The sequence below is a fragment of the Sarcophilus harrisii genome, chromosome 2, assembly GCF_902635505.1.
Source record: "Sarcophilus harrisii chromosome 2, mSarHar1.11, whole genome shotgun sequence".
NCBI classification, from domain to species: domain Eukaryota; kingdom Metazoa; phylum Chordata; class Mammalia; order Dasyuromorphia; family Dasyuridae; genus Sarcophilus; species Sarcophilus harrisii.
The window spans coordinates 155,435,749-155,458,778 of NC_045427.1; the positions used below are offsets into that span (position 1 = coordinate 155,435,749).

At 34.7% G+C, this 23,030-nt stretch overlaps 1 protein-coding gene and 1 pseudogene across 2 annotated transcripts in view; one reads left to right on the plus strand and one right to left on the minus strand.

Moving 5' to 3' along the window:
- MACROD2 (mono-ADP ribosylhydrolase 2) overlaps positions 1 to 23,030 on the minus strand; it is a 2,094,477-nt gene that overhangs the window by 198,439 nt on the left and 1,873,008 nt on the right. The gene's annotated exons all lie outside the window — the stretch shown is intronic.
- On the plus strand, positions 3,630 to 4,280 carry LOC100926878 (annotated as a pseudogene).

Genomic DNA, 23,030 nt, shown 5'->3' on the forward strand with positions numbered 1-23,030 from the left:
AAGGAAGCAATCCTTTTTTTCTGACTATTGCAGCTGTAGCAGAATGACCCAATCTTTATTGGCCCAAAATAGCATAACAACATATGAGCAATTTTACAAAAGCATCCTTTCCCTTCATTGTCTTTTGAAAGGTTAGAGGTTTAACATAGCAAAGCTAAGGATGGATGGATAGTATAGGATGGATTTCTTGGTGAGACTATAATAGAATAATCATTTCCTTTTGAATTCCTTAATGTTATCTACTTTTTCCACTTATGTAGTGTGTGCTACATGGTGATTTTAAGAGGCAGATCAAGGAGAAATTTCTTCCTGTATTAAAGTGCAGTCATGTTGAAAGGCCTGCTTGTTGTTCTCTTGCCTATTATAAATATCAATTAAAACAATAGTATTCAGTGATATTATAGATATCACTGAGTTGTCAAAACCAGCTGTAAGCAACAATTTTTCTCCTGGCTATAACTATGGCCTAGTTTAGCAGCACATGGCCAAAGAAATACCATAAATCATTTCTGGCTTTCTGTTTTTCCTTTTTTTCTCCTAACACAATCCAAATCAGTCCAATTCAATTCAATCCAATCCAATCCAATCTAAAAGCATTTATTAAAAGCCTACAACATATAAGTCATTGTACTGGGATTTAGGGACACAAGGAAAAACAACAAAAGATTTCATTCACAGTGAGCCTACATTCTATTGGGAGAATACAATATGTATAATTCTTTTGCTCCTACAGACCTGCCTTCTTCCCAGGAAAAAGATGTACCTGAACTTGGGGTTATATACAGAGAAGAACTTTGTGGTGAAAGGAACCAGGAAATAAGTGTTAAACAGGGGAGAAATTGATGGAAGCCAGGATATGGGAAAGAGAGAGTTTTAATGGAAGCCATCTTTCCATTTGTGGAAATCCCCTTAAGCCCATTCCACCTCTTCATTCTGAATGATCAGATAAAAAGGAAAGAACAGGATCCAAAAAATCCAATACTGAGCTAGCTGCTCTGATAAGAAGTGGAGAAGAAGGATTAAAGATTTCAAATATCAGCAGAGTGGTGACAGGAAAAGTGGCTGGATCTAGAATTACTACTCTTTATCCTTAGTTTTCTATGGATTGGGCAATGACAAGAAGTTAAGGAATGAAAAACTGGAAGAGAATAGTCAAAAGGGAGCTCTAAATCATTGCTTTTGAACTATGTTCCTGGAACATCTGTAATTGGGGATGGCCTTTAGACAAATAAGGGATGCATGTCTGATGGAGTCATACAATCAATCCACCATTCAGTAGTTATATATATATATATATATATATATATATATATATATATATATATATGATTCTTTTGCTTCATAGTGTATAAAGAATTATATACATTCAAACCATGATTGTGTGATCAACTCTATTAAGTTTTGTCCATATAACTTAATTGGAAACATAGCAGAAAGGGAAAAGAGGAAGAGAAGAAAAGGGAATAAGCATTTATATAGCATCTAGTATATATGCGTGTGTGTTAAGCACATTTTACAAATATTACCTCATTGGATCCTCAAAACAACTTTGTAAAGTAGTTATTATCCCCATGTTATGATCGAGGTTAAGTGTCTCTCCCAGAGTTACACAGCTAGAAACTGTCTGAGGCTGAATTTGAACAAAAATTGCATGCACTAGTGCCCTAGGCCTTCCATCTCCTCCTGGATACAGTATGTCCACTGAGGAAAGGCTATTAGGCATCCAGCCAAGTGTCCTGCATCTTCTCCAAAAGATTTCTTCATGGCAGGGAATCTACTGCTTTCCTACCTTATGAGGTAACCAGGCTTCTCAGGTGAAAAGACCTCAGAGGAAGTCCTACCCTCCTACTAGGCACAGCATGTCCCCTAAGGGAAGGCTGCAAGGGCCAGGGATCCCCCATCTGCACCGAAGCACACACTTCCATCTGGGCCAGCAAAAGGCAACTTCTGTCTCTTGCTGCCAGCCCCGTATCCCCGGTGGGATGGAAAGAACTTCTGTGCAGAGAAGGGCTACCATCCCTCTGACTTCTGGCCTCCTGCTGAGCCCAGTGGTGCCCTCTTTTCAATGATGAATATTCTTATACATAGCCAAACCTTCACATCCCAGAAATTCTGATGTATAGATCATTAGCCAAGCTCTATTCACTTCCAGAAGGTTTCCTAAGGGTACATCATGGAGAGAATAACAGTTTAGAAGTTAGGAAAAACTGGCACATGTGACTATTGAGCTTTCCAACAAGAATTAAGGGGAGTTAGCCATTAACAATGGTCCTGAGGTACATTATTTTAGGATGTCATCTTTTTTGTGGTGGCCAGGAACTATGATTTAATCTGTATGAGGAGCTTCAGTGCAGAAATTTTTTTCCCTCCTCTCTTTCCCCATGGAGTCAGACCATCAATTTGTCTGCAGACTTAGTCTTAGGGGGTGTGGTCTGAAGCATTGAAAGATTAGATGGCTAATCCATGGATTTTTCCCCTAATATGTGGATCTTGACCCTTTGTCACATAGTTTCACACCAAATTGCTTATGATGGATTCAAATCTCACACTTGTAAGCATTTTTATGCTTACCCCTGATTTAGGCACCCCCTGATTTCTCATTTCTGTTTTCTGCAATACTTCTACTCCAAAATTTGAACTTAATTCTACCCAATCTGTTCATGGTACCTTCTGGAATTCCTATTCCTTAGACAATGGATTTCCCTTCATCTTAAATCTTTTCTTTTCCCATGACTATCCTCTATCACCTCTTTTTTTAAAGTTGTCTCCCCATAATAACCACTAGAGTAAATATAACTAATGATTGGTCTTTTTGTTGAACAGGTTTGGGCAGATGGCCAATAGTAGCCACTTGAAACTAAATTTATCAATAGTATGTATAGGATAATTTGAAGAGGAAAGATAGCCCTAATAATGAAGGGGATAAGGGAGTCTCTTATAGGATATGACTTCATTTACTTAGATATTCTTATGGGTCTTTACGATAAATTCCTCCCAATTCCCCTCTCCCCAGGCAGGTTAATGAGCATATCATTATCAAAGAGGCAGTATAGGGACATTGAATATATTATTGACATTTTAATGTCGTATGACCTGTTTCTACACATTAATTTTATTTGTATTCAATTAAAATAATAGTTAGCATTTTAAGTTTTGGAAAAGATTTAACATATATTACCTTGTTTGATCCTTACAACAACCTTGTGAGGCAGGAGTTATTATTATGCTCAGATAGATGAGGAAATTGAATCTGACACTAGTCTTGCCCAGGCAACATTTGAACCCAATTCCACCTGACTGTAAGCCCAAAGCTCTATCAGTGGATATGATTAGCTGAATTAACCCTGATTCTCCTTGTCACCAGTCAAGCCTTTCAACTGACATGCCAATAGAAGCTGTAGCATTTAGAAGAAAAATCAATAATTGAAAAATAACCTGAACTCTCAAAGTTTCATACTGAGGACATTATGTGTTAGAGAGAAATCTGTTTGTTGCATGAATCAGATATAAATAAAAATGCTTCCAAGTGTGAGATTTGTCTCTATCACGAGCAACTTGATATTGACAGTATGTGACAAAGCAATCCTTATGAGTGTCGACTCAAATATTAGTGAAAAATACAAAAAAAAAAAAAAAAAGAGAGAGAAAATCCATGGATTCGATATCTAATGTTTCAGGTCGCATTCCCCAAGACTAAGTCTGTGAACAAATGGATGCTCTGCATCTGTTGGGGAAGTGATAAAAGAAGTAGATTCCTACACTGAAAGATATCAATACAGATTAAACCATAGCTCATGGCCACAATAAAACAGCCTTTCTCCCAAGATGGCTCAGAAGGTGAAGAAGGAAGCTGTTGTTCCTCCCAAAGACAAAAGCCAAATCAAATGCCTTGAAGGCCAAAAAGGCAGTGTTGAAGATTGTCCATAGCCACAAAAAGGAGATCCAAACCTCTCGCACCTTCTGGCAACCCAAGACGCTAAGACTTTGAAGACAGCCCAAATACCCTCAGAAAAATTCCTGTTGGAGAAACAAGCTCTGCCCTCATTAAGTTTCTCTTGACCACTGAGTCTGCTACGAAGAAGATTAAGACTTGTAGACTTCAAGGCCAACAACCATCAGATCAAGTAGGCAGTAAAGGAATTGTAGCTGATCAACATGGCCACAGGCAACACACTGCTCTGGCCTGGTGGACAGAAGAAGGCCTTTTGCCTTGCTTCAGACTACAATGTTCTAGATGTTGTCAACAAAATCAGAATCATCTAAACGGTGTCCAGCTCTCCCACTTTACCCACAATAAAAAAGTTTTTCAATAGAAAAAAAAAAAAAAGAAAATAGATGACATCTCAAAATAATGTATTTCAGGATTGTTGTTAATGGTTAAATCTTCTAATTCTAATTGTAGAAAGCTAAACAGTCACATGTACCAGATTTTCCTAATGTCAAATCTCTCACTCTCTCCACCATGTATCTTCAGAAAACCTACTGGGACTTAAAATTATAAATATAAAATCATATATTATATACATGATTAAGCAATTAATGCCTAGCAACTTCAAGGAGAAACTGCAATCTTATTGATTATAAATAAATATTAATAACAATTCCCTTTAAATTACTTCCTATCTTGAAGAACTATATTATATTAAGAGAACTCTCTTTGCACAGAAATGCATGTTTCTATGGCCCTTAGTCAAAAGGACACCAATTTGTACTCATAAGTGATATTCTATGGCTAACGTTTAAGATATAATAATTAAAACTATTAACATCAGGCTCTTGGAATTTAACTCACATGTATATACATATATACACATACCACCTATATATATATATATATGTGTGTATATATATATATATATATATATATGTATGTATATCTAGCTATACACACACACACACAAACACACACACACATATATGCCCAGGGTAACTAACTCCCCATTATCTTTGAGATAGAAACCATCTTGGAGACTATCTCACTGAATGCATAGTTGATTTAAGAATCCTTTCTACAACATGCCTGAGAAGTTACCATCTAGCCTCTGAAAGATTTCTCATGGAGGCAAAATGACTATCACCCAGGGCTGCCCTCTGGAGAGTTTAAATTGTTAAGTTATCTGTTCCTTATGACAAGCCCAATTATGTTTATTTGCTACTTCTGCCCATTATTCTTAATTGGTCCTTATGGGAACAAGCAGGAATCTAATCCCTATTCTAGAAGATATTCCTTCAAATACCTGAAGTTCCTAAAGTCTTCTTCTTTCTAAGATGAACATGCATAATTCATTCCATCAGTCCCAGCAGAGTATTATCTTCAGACCCTATGCCATTATGTTGGATTTCTTGTCCTCCAACATTTTAGTTACCATTTTTGTGTCATCTGTAAATCTGATATGAATGTTAACTATCATAGGGCAGCGAGGTGGCAGAGTGGATAAAGCAAAATAAAAATAAAGTAAAATGAGTTGGAAAATGAACTGGCTAACCAATCAAGTATTTTGCCAAGAAAATCCCCAAAATGGAATGATGAAGAGTTGAACACAACTGAAATAATTGAGTAGCATATTATCTATACTTTTATTTAAGTCATTGATGTAAATGTTAAACAGCACTGACACAATCCCAGATATTTAGGTCATTCCCCCAGACACTGCTGTGCAAGCTGACTCTCAACTGCTAATGACTACTTTTTGTCCCTGCCATCTAATTCACTTAAATATGCTATAGTTCATATTTATATTACCATGTAGCATGCATCTCTCCATTATTTCCATAAGAATGCCATGAGAAGCTTATACAGACCCTCAACTTAAAATCTAGATGATCTATATCTGTAACATTTCCCCAATGAACCTTAAAAATAACCCTCTCAGAAATTGAAATGTGGTTAGTCTTTTTTTTTTTTTTTTTGTGAAAACATGCTGGCTCTTTGTGTTACCAATTCATATTCCAGATATCAACTCTCCATCTTTCTAATAATACATTGTAGAATTTCCCATAGAATCAAACTGGCTGGTATTTTTCAGCCTTCGTTATAGTCCAATTTGGGAAAATTGGGACATTTGTTCTTTTCTTATCCTGTTGTATGTCTTCTGTTTGCCAAGAAATTTCCAGGATCAGCAAAAACATTTGCCAGTCATTGGCTCATTGACTCACTAATGACATTTGCCAGTTTTTACTATAAGGGGGCCTATACTTTACCTGGATCTAATAATTCAAACTCACCTAGGGAAGCTAAGTACTCTTTTAGTGTCTTATTTCTTATCTTGGGTATCAACTCCATTTTAGCCTTTTTAATTCTATCTTTTTCAGTCCAAAGATTATCAGAGAAAATAGGACCAAAAACCAACCAGCCAATTAAGTGAATAAACAAAAAAATCCACAGCTTTTCTTTATTATCATCATCCCTTATTCTTTTATGAATACACAGTGCAGTATCATGGTTAGTGCTGGCCTTTCCATTTGGAAATGCTGGATTCAAATCTTTATACCCTTGTTGAATTCTCTATTATCTCCCTGAGCTTCTGTTTTCCACCTCAGCAAAAGGAAAATAATAATAATACCTAATCCATGGAACTGTTGAAAGAATGAAATTTGAAAAAAAGTATATGAAGTGCTTTTCAAAAGCAATATATAAAATTAATTATTGTTGTCACTCTAATTTGCGCATGCTTAATCTATAACCTTTCTCAAAGCAGCATGGCTTCTGTTCCTTATAATTTATTCATGTTTTTTGTTATAGATTTTTTTTTTTACTTTAGACTGGGCTTCCTTACACCTCCCAGAATGGACATGCTGTGGCCATGCTGGTCAGACATGAAAACTCTGACTTGCTCCATTTCCAAACTGGACTGCTTCATCCCTGCTTTAGTCTTATGTCACTCAGAACACTTGAATTCAAGCAATATACATATTTTCCTGTCATAAAAACTACAGGAGTACCTCAGTGTGCTTGGTTTATTGGAGGAGTTCTTAAACATCTCACATATTGGTTTCTCTTGGTCATTAAATGGCAACTGTCTGAGGGCAGAGGATGCTTTTATTATCCTTAAAGCTCAGTTTCTACATCTATAAAATGAGCAGGTGGAACTTGCCAGGGTTTCAGGTCTTTTGTGCTTCTGGATCCCTAATCCTATAATCTTAGGATTCCATGATCTCTTCTCATTTATCTTCCCAAAGATATATTAATCATTGAATAAGTAGTAAATATTTTTTTCTTAAAAGAAGGGAAAACAGTGTGGAAAATTTTATAGCTTTAATTATTAATTAAAATTCATTTGTCCAGATATAATGTGCTCATAATATAATATTAATAATTTGAGTTTTAAAATACTTTGAATTTATAGATGAAAAGAATTATCTTTACAAATTACATTTTAAAAGGGAAATTTTATTGTATGATTTTTTGATTTGTATTATATTTAGCACCAAAATTGTAAGAAATTTAAAGGCTTGATAATGATGCATGTTTTTGCTTCTTTCATTGATTTCTATGAATAAGACAAAAAGAATAAAGGAATTTCCTGAAAGAATAATTTGCTAACTGAATAACTATTTAAATGGAACAAAGCAAATTCTTCACAGATTCTTATATAAATTTGATAAAATATTCAGATAATTCTCCTTTTGCTCTCCATAAAGATTCCATAATAGTGCACCATCTGGAGCCACAAAGGAAAGGAATGTTATCCTCAACCCTGTACTTTAAGAAGGAAGAGGGAAGTTCTCTCCTAGCTTTAAGAATTTTCAGAATTCCAGTGGATTGCATGATCAGCTTCAATGCTTTTTGAGAAAAAAGTTCTCTCAAGGCATAAATTCAATGCTGCTTAAAACTTGCAAACTATTAAATGTAATTCTAACAGTATGGCATTGGCTAAGAAAATTTGAAAAGCAGATGATCCTAAACAATACTCAGCAATTTTACTTTATACATGGCTAATTAATTAAATCCATCCTGACTCAGCATCAATTGATATCCCATTCTTACATCTATCATAAATCATGTAAATGCAACTAAGTTTTCAGCAGAAGTTTTATTAAAGAGCTCAGGATAGAAAATCACAAACCAATATGATAATTTACACGGAAATGACAGCTGACTGAGAGCCTCAACTTGTGTCACTCAAAATTGTCAGCTGCTAGAAGACTCTCATATCTGGAAGTGGGATTGATGAAGCATAGGTGTGTGTCTGGTATTCTTTTAAATGGTTCTTAAAGCCTCATATTTCTTGGTTAAAGGACAAAAATGAAAGGGGTGTGGAAAGTGCTTATCCAAAATGGTATAAATACTATTTCAAAATAGAGAGCAATCCATCAGATTGGATTGTTTTGTGTATTCAAAAATATATATTCAAGAAAATCCCCTTATGGGAATAGAGATAGATCACACAAAGGCAAAAGCTTCCTTTTCACCAGAAGGAATCTCTTTGATGTCAGCCAAAGTAATAAATGTCATTTTTATATACCGCAAACACTCTAGGTAGGATTTTTACAAAGAACTTTATTTTCTTTTGGTGCTATGCAAAAAACATAAAGATGATTAATATTCTTACCTTGTTTAAGGATCCATGTTCTAAACTCAATTAACTCCCCATCACTAATGGAATTCTACTAAAAGAAATTTGTAAGTTACTGAAGACTGGGACCTAGAGGTGAGTAAGTTGATTAGGAGGGCTGGAGGCCACAGCTGAGCTCTCCTGGAAAAACAGGGCAGATGGAATGAATGCTATGGGACATTCTCTGGGGATTTTGAACTCTATAATATTCCATTCCCTGCCTTTAGGGGAAGAGTAGTTGAATAACCATTGTCTTAATCAGGAAACCTGTGGCCTGATAAATGATTTTTTAACTTGAAATATTCTATACTTCTTAAAAAAAACAGGATCATCCATATTTTAGACCTCAAAAAGGCATGAAAATTATATAATTTAGTACCTTTATTTATTATTGAATAACCAATCTATAGAAAGAAAGAAGAAAGGAAGGAAAGAAAGAAGGAAGAAAGAAAGAGTATGCTTTTAAACAAGTAAGACAAGCATAGAGGTAGAAAATTTTTTCCACAGCAACAGAAGAAACTGTCATTTTTCACTTCATTGCATCAATATCAGACATCAAACTAAGGCCTAGAAACTTCCTGATGTTTGAAAAGAGATGTTTTCTAATATCTCAGAAATCTCTGTTGCAAGTAATATCAGGTTTCCCCTGACATTTAGTTTTGCAGAAAGACATTCCTAAGTTCTCTTGTAAGCAAAAGAGAAATAGGGCAACTACTATATGACCTGCCACTAGGGTGGAAGATTCACAGGATTTAGAACTATAAAGTATCTTGGAGAGAAAGATCATTGCATCTGACCCCTTCATTTTGCAAGTGAGTAAACAGATGAATGGGCTTGCCCAAAGTTTTAAAAATAGTACATAGCATCCTATATTCTGTGTGCTGCTGAGCTTTTTCATGCTGCTGACTTGTGGCCAGGCTATCCTGCTATTGTAAATAACAAAAACAAAAAACAATAAAAAAGGAATAATTAAAGTCACTTTAAGGTAATTATGGATTTTCTATTTTCTATGGGCTGTCAAGAGGCACAAATACCACTAAGATGCTGTAGGGAAAGGAACATTTATTAAGCACCTACCTATTATGTATCAGGCACTGTGCTAAGCTAAACACAAATATTACACCATTTTATACCCACAAGATCCTTAAGAGGGAGGTGCTATTATACAAATAGTTTTCTTTGCATTGTTGGCCAATCCCTATGGTAGGTTGAATGATAGAAGTAACAGCAGCAACAATGATAAAATCAGTGACATTTATTCAGCACTTTAATATTTATAAAATGTTTTACAAACCTTAACTTATTTGACCCTCACAATAGTCCTGCGAATTAGATATGATAAATTTTATAATGCTCATTTTATTGATTAATAAAGTAAGATCAAAAGAGATAAGTGATTCGTTCTTGGCCACACAGCTACTAAATATCAGAAGCGATATTCTAAGCCAGGTCTCCCTGACTTTTATCTTGAGCTCATGGATAGACTTACAGTCTGATCAGGAGGAAGGTGACCGTGAATCTGCATGTGATGCTATGACAGCCTGTCCTCCAATCCCCTTCCCTCAAGAGAACAACAGGTGGCCTCCAGGAAAACTCACAGAATTCCTCTGTCAAGGTTTCATTAGATTCTACATTGCCATGTGTGTAACTGTAGGGCAGAACAATTATTTAGATCCCATTTCTGCTAAAAGCAAAGACTGTGTACTGCTTTTATTTCATTTGGATGTCAAGATGTCTCTCTGAGGCGTCATTTTTTAGAAGAGATTGCATCAATGATTCTTTTCTTTGCAATAATTTGTCACAACTTCCCTAGAGATGATTTGTATTTGCATAAAGTGGACAGATATCAGAAAAAAAGCAGTGGTTTTTGTAGCTTTCTCTGAGTATTCCGTACCCTTCCACCACATTCACACATAAATAAGTAGACATTCCTTCTGTGGAACTTGGCTAAATTAAAACACCAATGAGGAAGGAGAAATTATTAGCTCTAGTAAAATCCTGCAGAAAATACAAAATCACAAAAATGAAGATCTGATTACCCGAAACTAGAAGCAGCAGTGAAATTACCCCTGTCCAATGTACTTGGTAGGACTTCGAAAAATAACCAACCACAACAGGTTAGTACCAGTTGGCCTTTAGCCAACATAAGCATCTGTAGAATCCTTCTGGTTTTATTTTATAAACTTCACTGATAAAAAAAAAATTGTTCATGACTTAGAATGCTATGCAAGTCAGACTCCTTCTTCCCTTCCTCCTTTCTGCTGTTTTAGAGTTTCATTCTCCTCCTCCATAATTTTTTTCTTTTACTTATGGCAGATGCCCAGTTTAGTAAAGTCAAGCCAGTATACATGTCACTCCTTGAGCCTAAGTGTGAGAAAGGTCACTTTACTTGTATGCTCTATGGATAGAACCTGTATTTTCTGACCCATTTTGATGTTTTACCCTAAAAATATAACGCTTTCAATGACTCTCACGCTGCTTTCTTCTATAGAAGTTCATCTTTTTAAAATCCAGATCCTCCCAGTAATGTTCCATGGGTAGAAATTCTTGAATGCCCCAATCTCAGAACAATAAACTTCATAGGTGACCCAAAGAGCAATAGAAAGGTGCTTGATAATTGTATGTAAACTGTAGTATATTACCTATGATGACTTTATTGATTATTATGACACATGACATAAATGACATCGTCAAGGATTTCTTGATGTCTATGAAGAGGAGAAAGGAAGTAGACTAGTCATTTAATGAGAATGAAGGTTAATAGATGGATTGCCTGGTATCCAAGAAAATTCTAATGAAACAGAGGAAGGATTTTAGCATGTGGGCAAATAGATTCATTGAAGCCATACTCAAGCATTTAGGAAAGATCTACCATTTTCCAGGCACTAGGAATACAAAGATAAAAATTACATAGTTCCTGTCCTCAAGGAACTGACATTCCACCTGGAGACATAAATATATTCAAAATATTTATGGAAGAATTACAAGTTGTTCATGGGATAAGGAGGGAGGAACTTGCAACTAGGCTGATTGGTGAAGGCTTCAAATAGGATGTGGTATCGAAATGAACTTCAAAAGAAACTAGGAATGGTAAGAAGGAGGGATGGAAGGAAAGAGCTGTAGATAGATATTGTCAAGAATCAGATAGAATGAGATGGTATGAGTGGATTGTGATTTATACAAAAGAATAGAATTCTGTCACTAATGAAATCAAGTATTCATTCAAAAACCCAAATCTTATGGGCTTGGGTAATTTACTTCTCTAGGCTCCAGCTTCCTCATTGTAAAATAAAAATTCTACTAAATGGTCTCAAAGTTCCTTCCAACTCAGATTCTTAGTATTCTCACATTCTACACAGCCTTACAATAACAGCAGTGATGGAAACAAGTACTGGAAGTGAGATTTGACTCCAAGTCCAGCATGTTCTTTACAAGAACTTAGTGAATCCAAGCTAATTGTACAATATTTCAGAGTTTGATTCTTTTTGTACAGCAAAATAACAGTTTGGTCATGTATACTTATTGTGTATCTAATTTATATTTTAATATATTTAACATCTACTGGTCATCCTGCCATCTGGGGGAGGGGGTGGGGGGTAAGAGGTGAAAAATTGGAACAAGAGGTTTGGCAATTGTTAATGTTGTAAAGTTACCCATACATATAACCTGTAAATAAAAGGCTATTAAATAAAACAAAAAAATTTCATTAAAAAAAAAAAAGAACTTAGTGAATTTAGGAAATGACACCCAACTGCTGACAGCCTGCCTTCTCTTTAGTTTTTGATATTTCTCTATTAAGATAAATGTCTGTTTATATGTAGATAATCTGTGATTTCTTTCTATGCTCTTAGTAACTTTTTAATTCTTTCTATATGTTCCTAATTTCTTTTCATCTTTTCACTTCCTTTCCATTATTCCAGGCTACTTTCCTTTGTTCCATTTCCCTTTGATTGGGGAATGACAGCTTTCCTCCCACCAAATAATAGCTATCAGGTCTTGCCTGAATTTTGCAGTATAATTTGTCATATAGACTCAAGCCTTATTTCCATCCATAAATAAGGCCATGAAATGAAGCCAATTTGTAGGCCAGAGTGGCCACAGAGATAGAAAGGAAAAGACTAGAGAAGAGAGTTTACTATAAAAATCTTTTCTTCCTCACTCATCTGCTAAACTGGCATTTTATTAACATTCTTGAATATTATTAATGTAATAGCCCTATATCCTCTTAGTGCTGATTGCTCTTCTTGTTTCTTTGGTTGGCAGATTCATTTATGAACATCTCCTAATTAAAGCTCTGATCTTCCCAACCTTAAAACAAAATTAGCCTGCATACAATATTTATCTGATTCTTAATGCACATGGTTGGGATCATGGAAGAAACTTCTGAGAACATACTTGGTCCTAGCTGGCTCATTTTGTATTATCTTTGTTTATCAAAAACTCCTTAATGAGATCAAACTCTTTGCAACCAGTCTTGCTTTTTTTTTCTTGGCATTTGTCAGTATTTTCTATGTGCCTTATATACTCAAACCTGACTGTAAAGCCAAACTGGTATATATCAATAGATTGCTTGGTTTCTGTTAGCATGTTGCTTGGTTACAGCAATATGCAACTAGATTTTCATTGAAGGCAAAATGCCTTTTATCTATCAAGTAAAAAGAGTTAGCTCTCATTTCCTAAGGTGACATTAATCTCTTTCTAACACACTTGAGAAGGGATGTCTTATACAATTAAAGACATACTATGAAATATATGTACTGAATAAACTCAGGTGCCTAGAATTTCAGCAAACAATTAAGATTTTGAAATTTTTAGATCTTGTTACTTTGTGTGATGCCTTTGATAAACTAACCATTGGAGAAAAATGTACTATTTGGGACAAGTAGGCAAGTTTCCCTTTGGTTTCTAATGTGTTAAAATCCTGAAATGGGATTTGCTGTGCTTAAAAATCTTCAAGGTAGTTACAACAAAAATGCCTCCATTTTCCTATTGGACTGCATTCTCAGACTTATAGTTATATTTAAATGACTTTCTTTTGGATTCTACCTTTGTGAAGAATTCCCTTTTTTAGCATATTATAGTTCTACGTATCCTCTATTTTTTAAAAAAAGGACAAAAATTCTTAAATCAAGAATTAACATCATATAAATATTTTAATATATAATATTGCAAGCTCTTTGAATGCTTGTTAATATTACTTTCCTTTCTATTTGTCTATTATGGGAGTTCTGTCTAGTTTTTATATCAAATAGATATTCTGCCTTCAAATAGTTATCCATATTAATAATTCTCCATTTGTTCCCCAATTACTTGTCCCACAAAAAAGAGAAGGGATTTCTATGACATAACTAATTCAAAGAGTCAACAGATTCAATACAATGTGAATCAGGTGGTAGAATTAAAAGTCTGTAGGATCTTTCCATTGATACCTTAGGGCAGTGGTTCTCAAAGTATGATCTAGAGAATCCTGGGGATCTCTGAAACCCTTTTAGAGGGTCTACAAATTCAAAATAGTTTTTATTTCCAATATGGTAAATGTCTATAAATATAACCCAGATAAACAAAAATGCTTTGGAGAGATCCTCAATAATTTTTAATAGGATAAAAATACTGAAAACAAAAGTTTGAGAACCACTGCCTTAGGGTCTCCAGGTAATAAATCACTTTCACCAAGTCTCATGCTCAATGTCCTGTACTGATTCCCTATTTCCTAATATCATGTGAACTCCCAAACCTAATAATAGAGTCTATTATTGTCCAACTGTCCAAATACCAACACAGAACTTTAGTTAAGCAACATTGTCCTCCACATTCCATGGAATGATGGGGTTCCACTCAACAAGCATGGAATTAACTTCATTTTTGTATTGTCACTTGGTGTTCACTATGTGTTGTATTTTCTATCTTCTTTCTACTCACATAGATTATACAGGTTATATTATTTCCACTCACATAGATTATACATATTATATTCAGATCCTCATTATTTCTTGTCTGAATTATTGGCATAGCCTCTTAATCTACTTGCCTTGTATACCCATTCCCCAATCTATTCTTTATATAGTGATCATAATGTTTTTCATAAAACATAGGTCTGACATCTCCTTGTCTTATTTAATAAATCCCTAGGACTTTTTACTATTTGTAAGATACAACACAAATCACTTTTTCTGGTATTTGAAGTTCATTGTGTTACGTATCCAGCCTCATTTTATATTATTCCCTTTTAGACAACCTAGTTTAGCTATCTGGTCTTGCTGTTCCTTGTATTTGACAGTCCATTCTCCATCATCAAGCCTGAAAATGACCACCTGCCTCCTAGAATCCTTGCCATCTCCAGTCATTCTGATCTTTATGTGGCTACTGGGCTTAGATGGATCTAGAGGGAAAAGAGAGGCAGGTGACCTTGCTCAGTCCTCCCTCACTTAAATGAAATTCACTTGCATGCCATGGTATCATCAACAGCAACAATAGCTCAAGTCCTTCATTCGAGTACCTCGCTCTCATCCAAAACAAAACAAACTTACATGCCTGTTTTATACAATTGTGTGTTTGTGTGTTGCTTTAAGATTCACAAATATCTCACTTATTCTCATAACAATGTTAGGATGAATATTATTAGCAACCCTATTTTATACATGGGGAAACTGAAGAAGACAGAAGTTCGGTCATGTGGTCAAGGTCAAACAGCTAGCAAATGTCTGTGGAAGGGTTTGAACCCCATTATTCTTGACTGCATGCCCAGCATTCTAAATATTATGCCACATAATTGCCTTTATGACACCTAGGCTGAAGGCAAAGTGTTTTACTTCTCAGGAACTAATTTACACATGAATATTGTGGGAACTTTGAGATTGATAAAGGAAATCGTGATAATCACAACTTTTTTTTTGTTGTGATTGTATATTGTCTTTTTGTAGCATGTGTGACAGAAATGTGAATTTTGGTTTCTCACTCTAAGAAAGAGATTAGTTACCTCATACAAGGAGAACTTACTTTGAGGCAGAAGATAAGCTGAGAAAGAAGATGCAGGATATCAAAAAAAGCAAATCTGAGGTAGAAGCCAAGGAAAAACATAAAAGCAAGGAAAAGATTTCCCACTTCCTTCTTGAAAGGAGACAAGCTGAGGCAGGTCTAGCTGAGTGCAAGACTCAGAACGGCCACTGTCTGATGCTTTAAACGAACACAACCTAGTTGAGTCCAGATAAGTATCTGTCCTGTAGAAAAGCAGCAAGATTGAAAGCTTAGATGGACTTAGAGATAACCTAACCCTGAGTTTAGTGGAGGAAGACAAGCTTTGCAAGTTTTTCTAAGAGTTTAGCTCCTTGGGGGAAGAAAAATCCCCTGTTGCTTAACAGAGTTGAGGAAAGGAGAGGCTTGTCAGTCTTGCCTTTTGCTAATTTTGTTCTAAGAGTAGTAAACTATTTAAGTATAGCCAGTAAATCATATCTGAATAGTTCTAAGATACCCAGGACTAACAGAACTACTTTTGCTAAGAGTATTAAACAGCAAGTGATTTGTGATGCACATTGTTCCCTAAGCAGAGGAAGAACAGGGAAGTCTATAGTCTGGGGATACACTTTGGGAATTTGGGGACTCATGTGCTCCCTGTTAAGTTTTGTAAACTTGTGCTCACTTTTCTCCATGGAAACTGGAATGTATTGGGAAGCTAGTGCAAGGTTTATATATGAACTAAATTATGGTAATTATTTTGCTATGTATTACATTTAATAAGCATTTCATTATCAAAAAGTAATAGTGGCATCTTGTTTGACTTGTTTAAGTGGGAATCATAAGAGTGGGAATCCAGGAGCTGCAGTTATAAGGATGCTGTATAGCATCTCTGTTTCAGAATCCTAAAAACCAATTGTAGCAACGTGCTCCATCCTATTCAAAGAAAACAAAGCAAAACAAAACAAGAAAAAAACCACCTGTCAGTAAAAGTATAGGTCTGAGTGCCTGAAGAAGCCTATGGAGAGAAAAGAGAGAAGAGATGGGGTCTAGATGCACATACCCCGGAACACTAAAACTCATATACATATAAATTATTCCTCAGAGTATAATGTCAACTAGCCCTTTTTATTTTTCTAGACTTCTTACATCTTGCTATCATCCAAATACTCTACAATTCAATAATTTTGGCTTCCTTCCTATTATTCATACAAGACACTCAATCTCCCAAATCTGAACATCATTACTGACTATCCCTGATGCCTGGAATTATCTTTTCACCTTCATCTTCTAGCTTCCTTCAAGTTTTAGTTACAATTCTACCTTTTGCAAGAAACCTTTTCCCATCCTCCTTAATGCTAGTGCTTTCCCTGAGTAAATTATCTCCAGTTTATCCTGTCTATTTCTTGCTTGTGTGGAGTTGTTTGTATGCTGTTTCCCTCATTAGACTGGGAGTTCTTTGACTACAAGGGCTGTTTTTTTTTTTTTTTTTCTTTTCTTTTCTTTATATTTCTGGTGTTTAGCACAGTGCTTGTCACACTTAGGAAATGCTTGTTGACTTGACCTGAGGGCAGGCATTTTACCTTTGTTTTGGCTGCTGTACATGTCACCAGCAGACATTTCATAAAGGCCTGTTGGTTTATTGATTTCCCTTCTAAAATAAAATATTCAAGGCACACAAGCATGATTCATCTGAAGAGTATACATGTCTTTGGACTCTTTCATTTCTCAATTCAAATCATATTTGCCAATATATTTTTTCTCAATTATCCTATGAGTCAATATGTTCATTAAAATAATCAAATATTCTTCTATCAATTGAATTAGTTTGGATTATCTCATCAAGATGCAAGACAGCAATATAGAGGGAAGAATGTTGGATTTGGAATCAATGGACCAGACTACAAATCTTGGCTACATCAGTTACTACTTGTGTGATCTTGGACAAGCCATATAACATCTGTAGGTATCAGTTTCCTTATTTTTTAACAGATAAAATCTTATCTAACAGATAAGATAAGATGACTTCTAAGATCCCTTCTTTTTTTTCTTAAAAGTTCCACCTAACAAAGGCAAATGTTTTTCTCAATATTTTATTTTTCCAAATACATATAAAGATAGTTTTCAATATTCAATTTCATAAGACTTTGTGTTCCAAATATTTCTCCCTTCCTCCTTTACCTCCCCTCTCCCCAAGAGAGGAGGCAATTTGATATAGATTAAATAAGCAATCATTTTAAACATATTTCCGTATTTTGTCATATTGTACAAGAAAAATCAAATTAAAAGGGAGAAAACCACAAGAAAGAAAAACCAAAATAGGTGAAAATATTATGCTTCCATCTATATTCAGTTGTCATAATTCTTTCTAGATGTGGTTAGTATTTTCCATCCCAAGTCCATTGGAATTGCTAAAATCCCTTCTAAGTTTAAAAATGTAATCTTGTCACACTCGGATACATTCCTTTTTCATATGTTTCTATTGTGGGTACCTCCATCTTTGTTTACACTCAGGTTTGCAACCTCAGAATCTTTTTCAACCCTTTCTTCATTTCCCTAGATTCAGTTTCCATGTTTCCTTGATTACATCTCCACTACACCTCTTAATTGTATGAGAAACAAGTTCTGTTGCTAATGTTCCCTAAGAATGTGACTTAGTTTGGGGATGAGCATCTCAATTCTGGAATTTAGTATGTTTTTATTTTATTAAGATTTCTTATTCTAAAATTCTGGAAAAGAACAACCATCAGTAATATCCCCCAGGCAGTGAATAAGTTATGCTAATTTCCCAGTGGGGAAGATCATTTGGGGAATTCATGCATTTATTTTTTCAACTCTAAAAGGTAAATGCCAGTTTGTTTAATTAATGCTTTATTATTCAATCACAGATGTTTCTGTGTGAAAGTATTGACTAAGCTTGGCTCTCTAGTATGAAATTCAAGATTCTTGAAATTTAAGCATATTTGTTAGATTCTAAAGCAGTATCACGTATCAATAGTCCTTAAAAATAAGTGGATAATCTATGGGCTTGCAGAAAAATTAGCTTATTCAATGTGTAAAGTGAGACTAGTTTATGAATATGTTTGTTCTTTAGTATCCTACATGTTCATTTTTTTATTCCTTGGAATATTTATCAGACAGAATTGCACTGGAGTCAACTTGTACTAGTTCAATTAGAGCTGATTGTTAAATTTTCAGTCAGCGTGACCATTAATATATCAAAAGTCAGCAGACACTATAAATCAGGGTTTGATTTATTGTTTTATTGATAGTAGCACTTGAAAGAATGGATAAAAAACTAATAGTCCAGATTAAATGTGAAAATGTATTGGGTTACCTTTTTGGAGGGTTGGTTGCTAAACATTTATAAGCATACTATATAGGTGTGTATATCTATATACAAGTGTGTATGTATACACACACTCCCACATATAATTTACAAATATAGGGGTAAGAGTATATACACACATATGTGTATGTGCATGTGGAAAGAGCCAGGGGATTTATGTTTATATATTTGTATACACACATATACATATGCACACATATGTGGAGGTATGGGTTGCTTACACAAATTTACAAATATAGGGGTAAGAGTATATACACACATATGTGTATGTGCATGTGGAAAGAGCCAGACATTTTACCAGAGGTCAGAGAAAATCAGGTAGGTAATTTGTTATAATAGGCATGAAATAAAAAATCTAGAAAGCCAAAATAAAGGAACTAAGGGACTGGTCATTATTAGAGGTAAAGAATATGAAAAAGAGGATCCAAGGAAGGTTAGAATAGATAAAAGTACAAATTTCAAATAAACAAGAAAGTTAGATTAAGACAAATAGAATGAACTAAAGAATAGCAATAACACTATTTTGGTCAGAGACCCTTAGGTAGGACTAACCAGAACAGAAAGTGGTCTCAGGACAGTAGTGGATCCAAGTTCAGTTATGTTAGTGGATGGAAAAACAGAATTTAAATGTTGACTCTTTATAAGGAGAACTGGTTAAAGGACCTCTAGAAATTACTTACAGCACCATAAACCTATGACAGATGACTATGACTATAAATTTCATATTGTTAAAGGAGCAGGGTGCAAAATTAAATGTCCTAAACTTTCACTGTGAAAGTTCAGATGAAAATCCTAAAATGACTTTCATATTCCAAGCAATGAATTCTCCTGTTTTTTTTTTATATTCTACTGAAAACTACAGGCAACAGATCCAACATACAGGATGACATGCTCCCTTTATGTGAAGAACAAACGAATTTCTGAGTTGAATAATACAAATATTATTTGCTGAGGCCATATAGTGATACTCTGTAACTATAAATTATTTGAAACTAAAGTATAGGGTAATTTCATAAAGCTGTCAAACTGCACTTCCACATAATATATCTGGAAGTAGAAAATCAAAAATGCTTTACCCCACAAGAAGATAGGGAACTCTTTGCAAAAATCAGTTCTGCTATTTTCTTTCCTTCTACATTAATACCCTCCTCTTATGACAGGCACTTTTTAGTAGCTTTTCACAGCAATATGGTCTTGCCTTCTAGTTTTGCCATATCCATCTGTCTCTCTGCATGCACATAATGGTATTTCTTGAACTCAAAGAAGGTGATAGAATTGGGCATGAAAAGTCAATGATAAAATTCCATTTTTCCTTCATCAGAAAACCTTCTGAGAAAGGGAGTGCTATAAGGTTACTATGAGGGGAGGGAGGGAGGAAGAGAGAGAAGAGAAAGAGAAAGGATCCAAGGAAAGTTGTCCTTGGATAACCAAGGTTAGATTAGATAAAAGTGCAAATTTCAAATAAACAAGAAAGTTAGATTAGGACAAATATAATGGAGAGAGAGAGAGAGAGAGAGAGAAAGAGAGAGAGAGAGAGAGAGAGAGAGAGAGAGAGAGGAGGGAGGGTAAGAGAGAGGAAGGAAGAGAGAGAGGGAAGGAGGGAGAGACAGACAGACAGAGAGATACAAAGACAGAGACAGATAAAGAGAAAAACACACATACACAGACACAGAAACAGGCTAAAAGAGAGTGTTCATATTACAAAATAGCGTTCTTCAAGTCTCTTAGTAGAAGCAAGTCACTAAAAGACTTGAAGAACCCTATATCATAATGTGAACACTCTCATTTCATACATACATATCTGTAATCCTGCTGTTTTTTATTCCTGGAATTGTTTTCCCCTAAACTCTAATTTTTGACATTTTATCCATCTAACACAGAACCACAGAATTTAAGTCTGTAAACTTTGATGTTCCTCTCTACCTCATCTTTCAGACTTCTCCAGTTTTTTGTATTTAACCACTTTCTCCTCCTAGAGATCCTCTCAGGTTTTCATGACACTTCTATCTCAGTTCTACTCTTACCTATCTGGCCACTGGACCCAGACAATTTCAGGGAGAAAGTGAGGCAGGTGACCTTGCACAGCCCTCCTTCACTTAAATCCAATTCACTTGCTTGTCACAGCATCACCTCCCTAATGTCACGGTCCTCTTCCACAACAAAGGGAGCTCTCAGGGAGGATGAGGAAGAGTAATGACCCAATTGACAGTGAGACATTTACCAAAAAAAGAAAGAAAAAAGCATCAACAAAAGAAATAAAATGTAAGCCAACAGAAAAATTCAACTCAAAACAAAAATGTGCTACTGTGTTAAATTTAATATTTGTGTGTGTGTATATGCAAAAATATGACCTTTATAAAGAAACTACATAACAGAAGCACACATACAGCTCTTTTCTGTCTTTTTGTTTTATATAATTAAATGTTCATTTTTTTTCTTTTTGATATCATAAGAATCTTTTAAAAATTAGCCTGTTTTTAAACTACTAGTTATAGTAGTCTATTAGGAAGAGAAACTCTAATTAGAAGAGAAAAAAGAGCTATTTCAGTAAATTAATTTTACCAAAGATATTTTCGTTATAAATCATCCACAAATTCATGTTATTTGAACTGAATTTATATCACCTGTTTTTGCAATCAACCAATCCATTAAAGGCCTACTTTGTTTTATATCACATATTTAGAATTTATAAATGACTGGTGTCAATATTAAATAATTACTCAACAAATTTTGTGAGTTTTTGACATTTAATTATAATATATACTTAACATAAATATGCAATGGAATAATTTTATGAGCATTATGTGACTGACTCTTAATTCACTGATATGCAATTGTGGCATGATTTCAATAAAATTTCACTAGCTCATATAATGAGATGCATTCTTAAAATGAATTATAATAGCAAGTTTCATATACTACTAATTTGTTTACATTGTTATTAATGTATTCAAGGCCTCTAATATGGTTCAGGGGTTGGATTTTAAAAATTCTTGAAGGCAGAGTTAAATTTAGCCTCTAGCTATTGAAAATAATCTTGATGGGTAGATATTTATAAGAATGAATTGTTCGATTTTATTCAATTATTTAAAATTCTCACATGTTAAAAAGAACACATTGGTTTTCATTTGAAAATGTGGTAGAGAAATTCAAAATAATCCCAATCCAAAAACTGAAAGATCTGTTGACAATTCTGTGTTTCCTATCAGACATAACACCATTTCTACTACAATCTGACAAGACAGCTTTGTTATGTAATCATGAAATCCTACAGAAGGAAAACCAAATTATAGGGTTAGAGTATTTATGGCTTTAACAGGGTACAATAAAACAAAAGCCACCATTTTTAATATAAAATGCTGCAATTCAACTCAATATTGTTAGAGACTTATTGTGTGTTGTATAAACACAATCACTACTGGAGAAACAATTTAAAAAACCCAACATTTTAAAAAAGCTATTGTCCTCAAGGAGCTTACATTCTTTCTGAGGAATTTAGTCTCTTAGAAAAACTTACCTAGAAGACACATTATGTGCACAAGGTGTTTATGATCATGAATTTAAACAGTTAAGGAAATGTAACTCTCTTCAGGTTAAAGAAATAACTTCTTCCCCCAATTTGTGTGCACTTAGGTATGTCATTTAGCAATAAATAAATTGGACTTTATTAGAGTAATCAGCTTCAAATTAGCTGGAAGAATTTGATCCTCTTTAGTTCTGAAGCAAAGAATTGAGCCTTTTCAATGCTAGTTGTGAGCATACTCTGAACTGCTACATCTTTCTCTAATCTCTTCTAATCTCCTTGCACTTCCTCCTACTCTAATGTTTCAGTGTGATGGACTGCTTAAGAGGGGTAAGACTGTTCAGGCAGTCATTCATTCACTCTCCCACCTGCCAAAGTCATGATTAAATAAAAGGCCACTTCTAATGGAAATGTAAATCTCCAAAGGATGCTGTCAGAAAAATCTGAACCAACAATGTGCAAGTTGGCTTGAAATTTCCTGGAAGCTGCTCTCGCCACCTCTAATGAAGACACTTTGTGCAATGTTATTTTAACAGTGCAATAAAAATAACAAGGCATTAAACAAGCCAAAGATTTAAGAGGCAGGAAAAGTAATCCTGAAGAAAAAAAACGATAGAAATAAACAGAATCTAACTAATGATACATTCAGTCA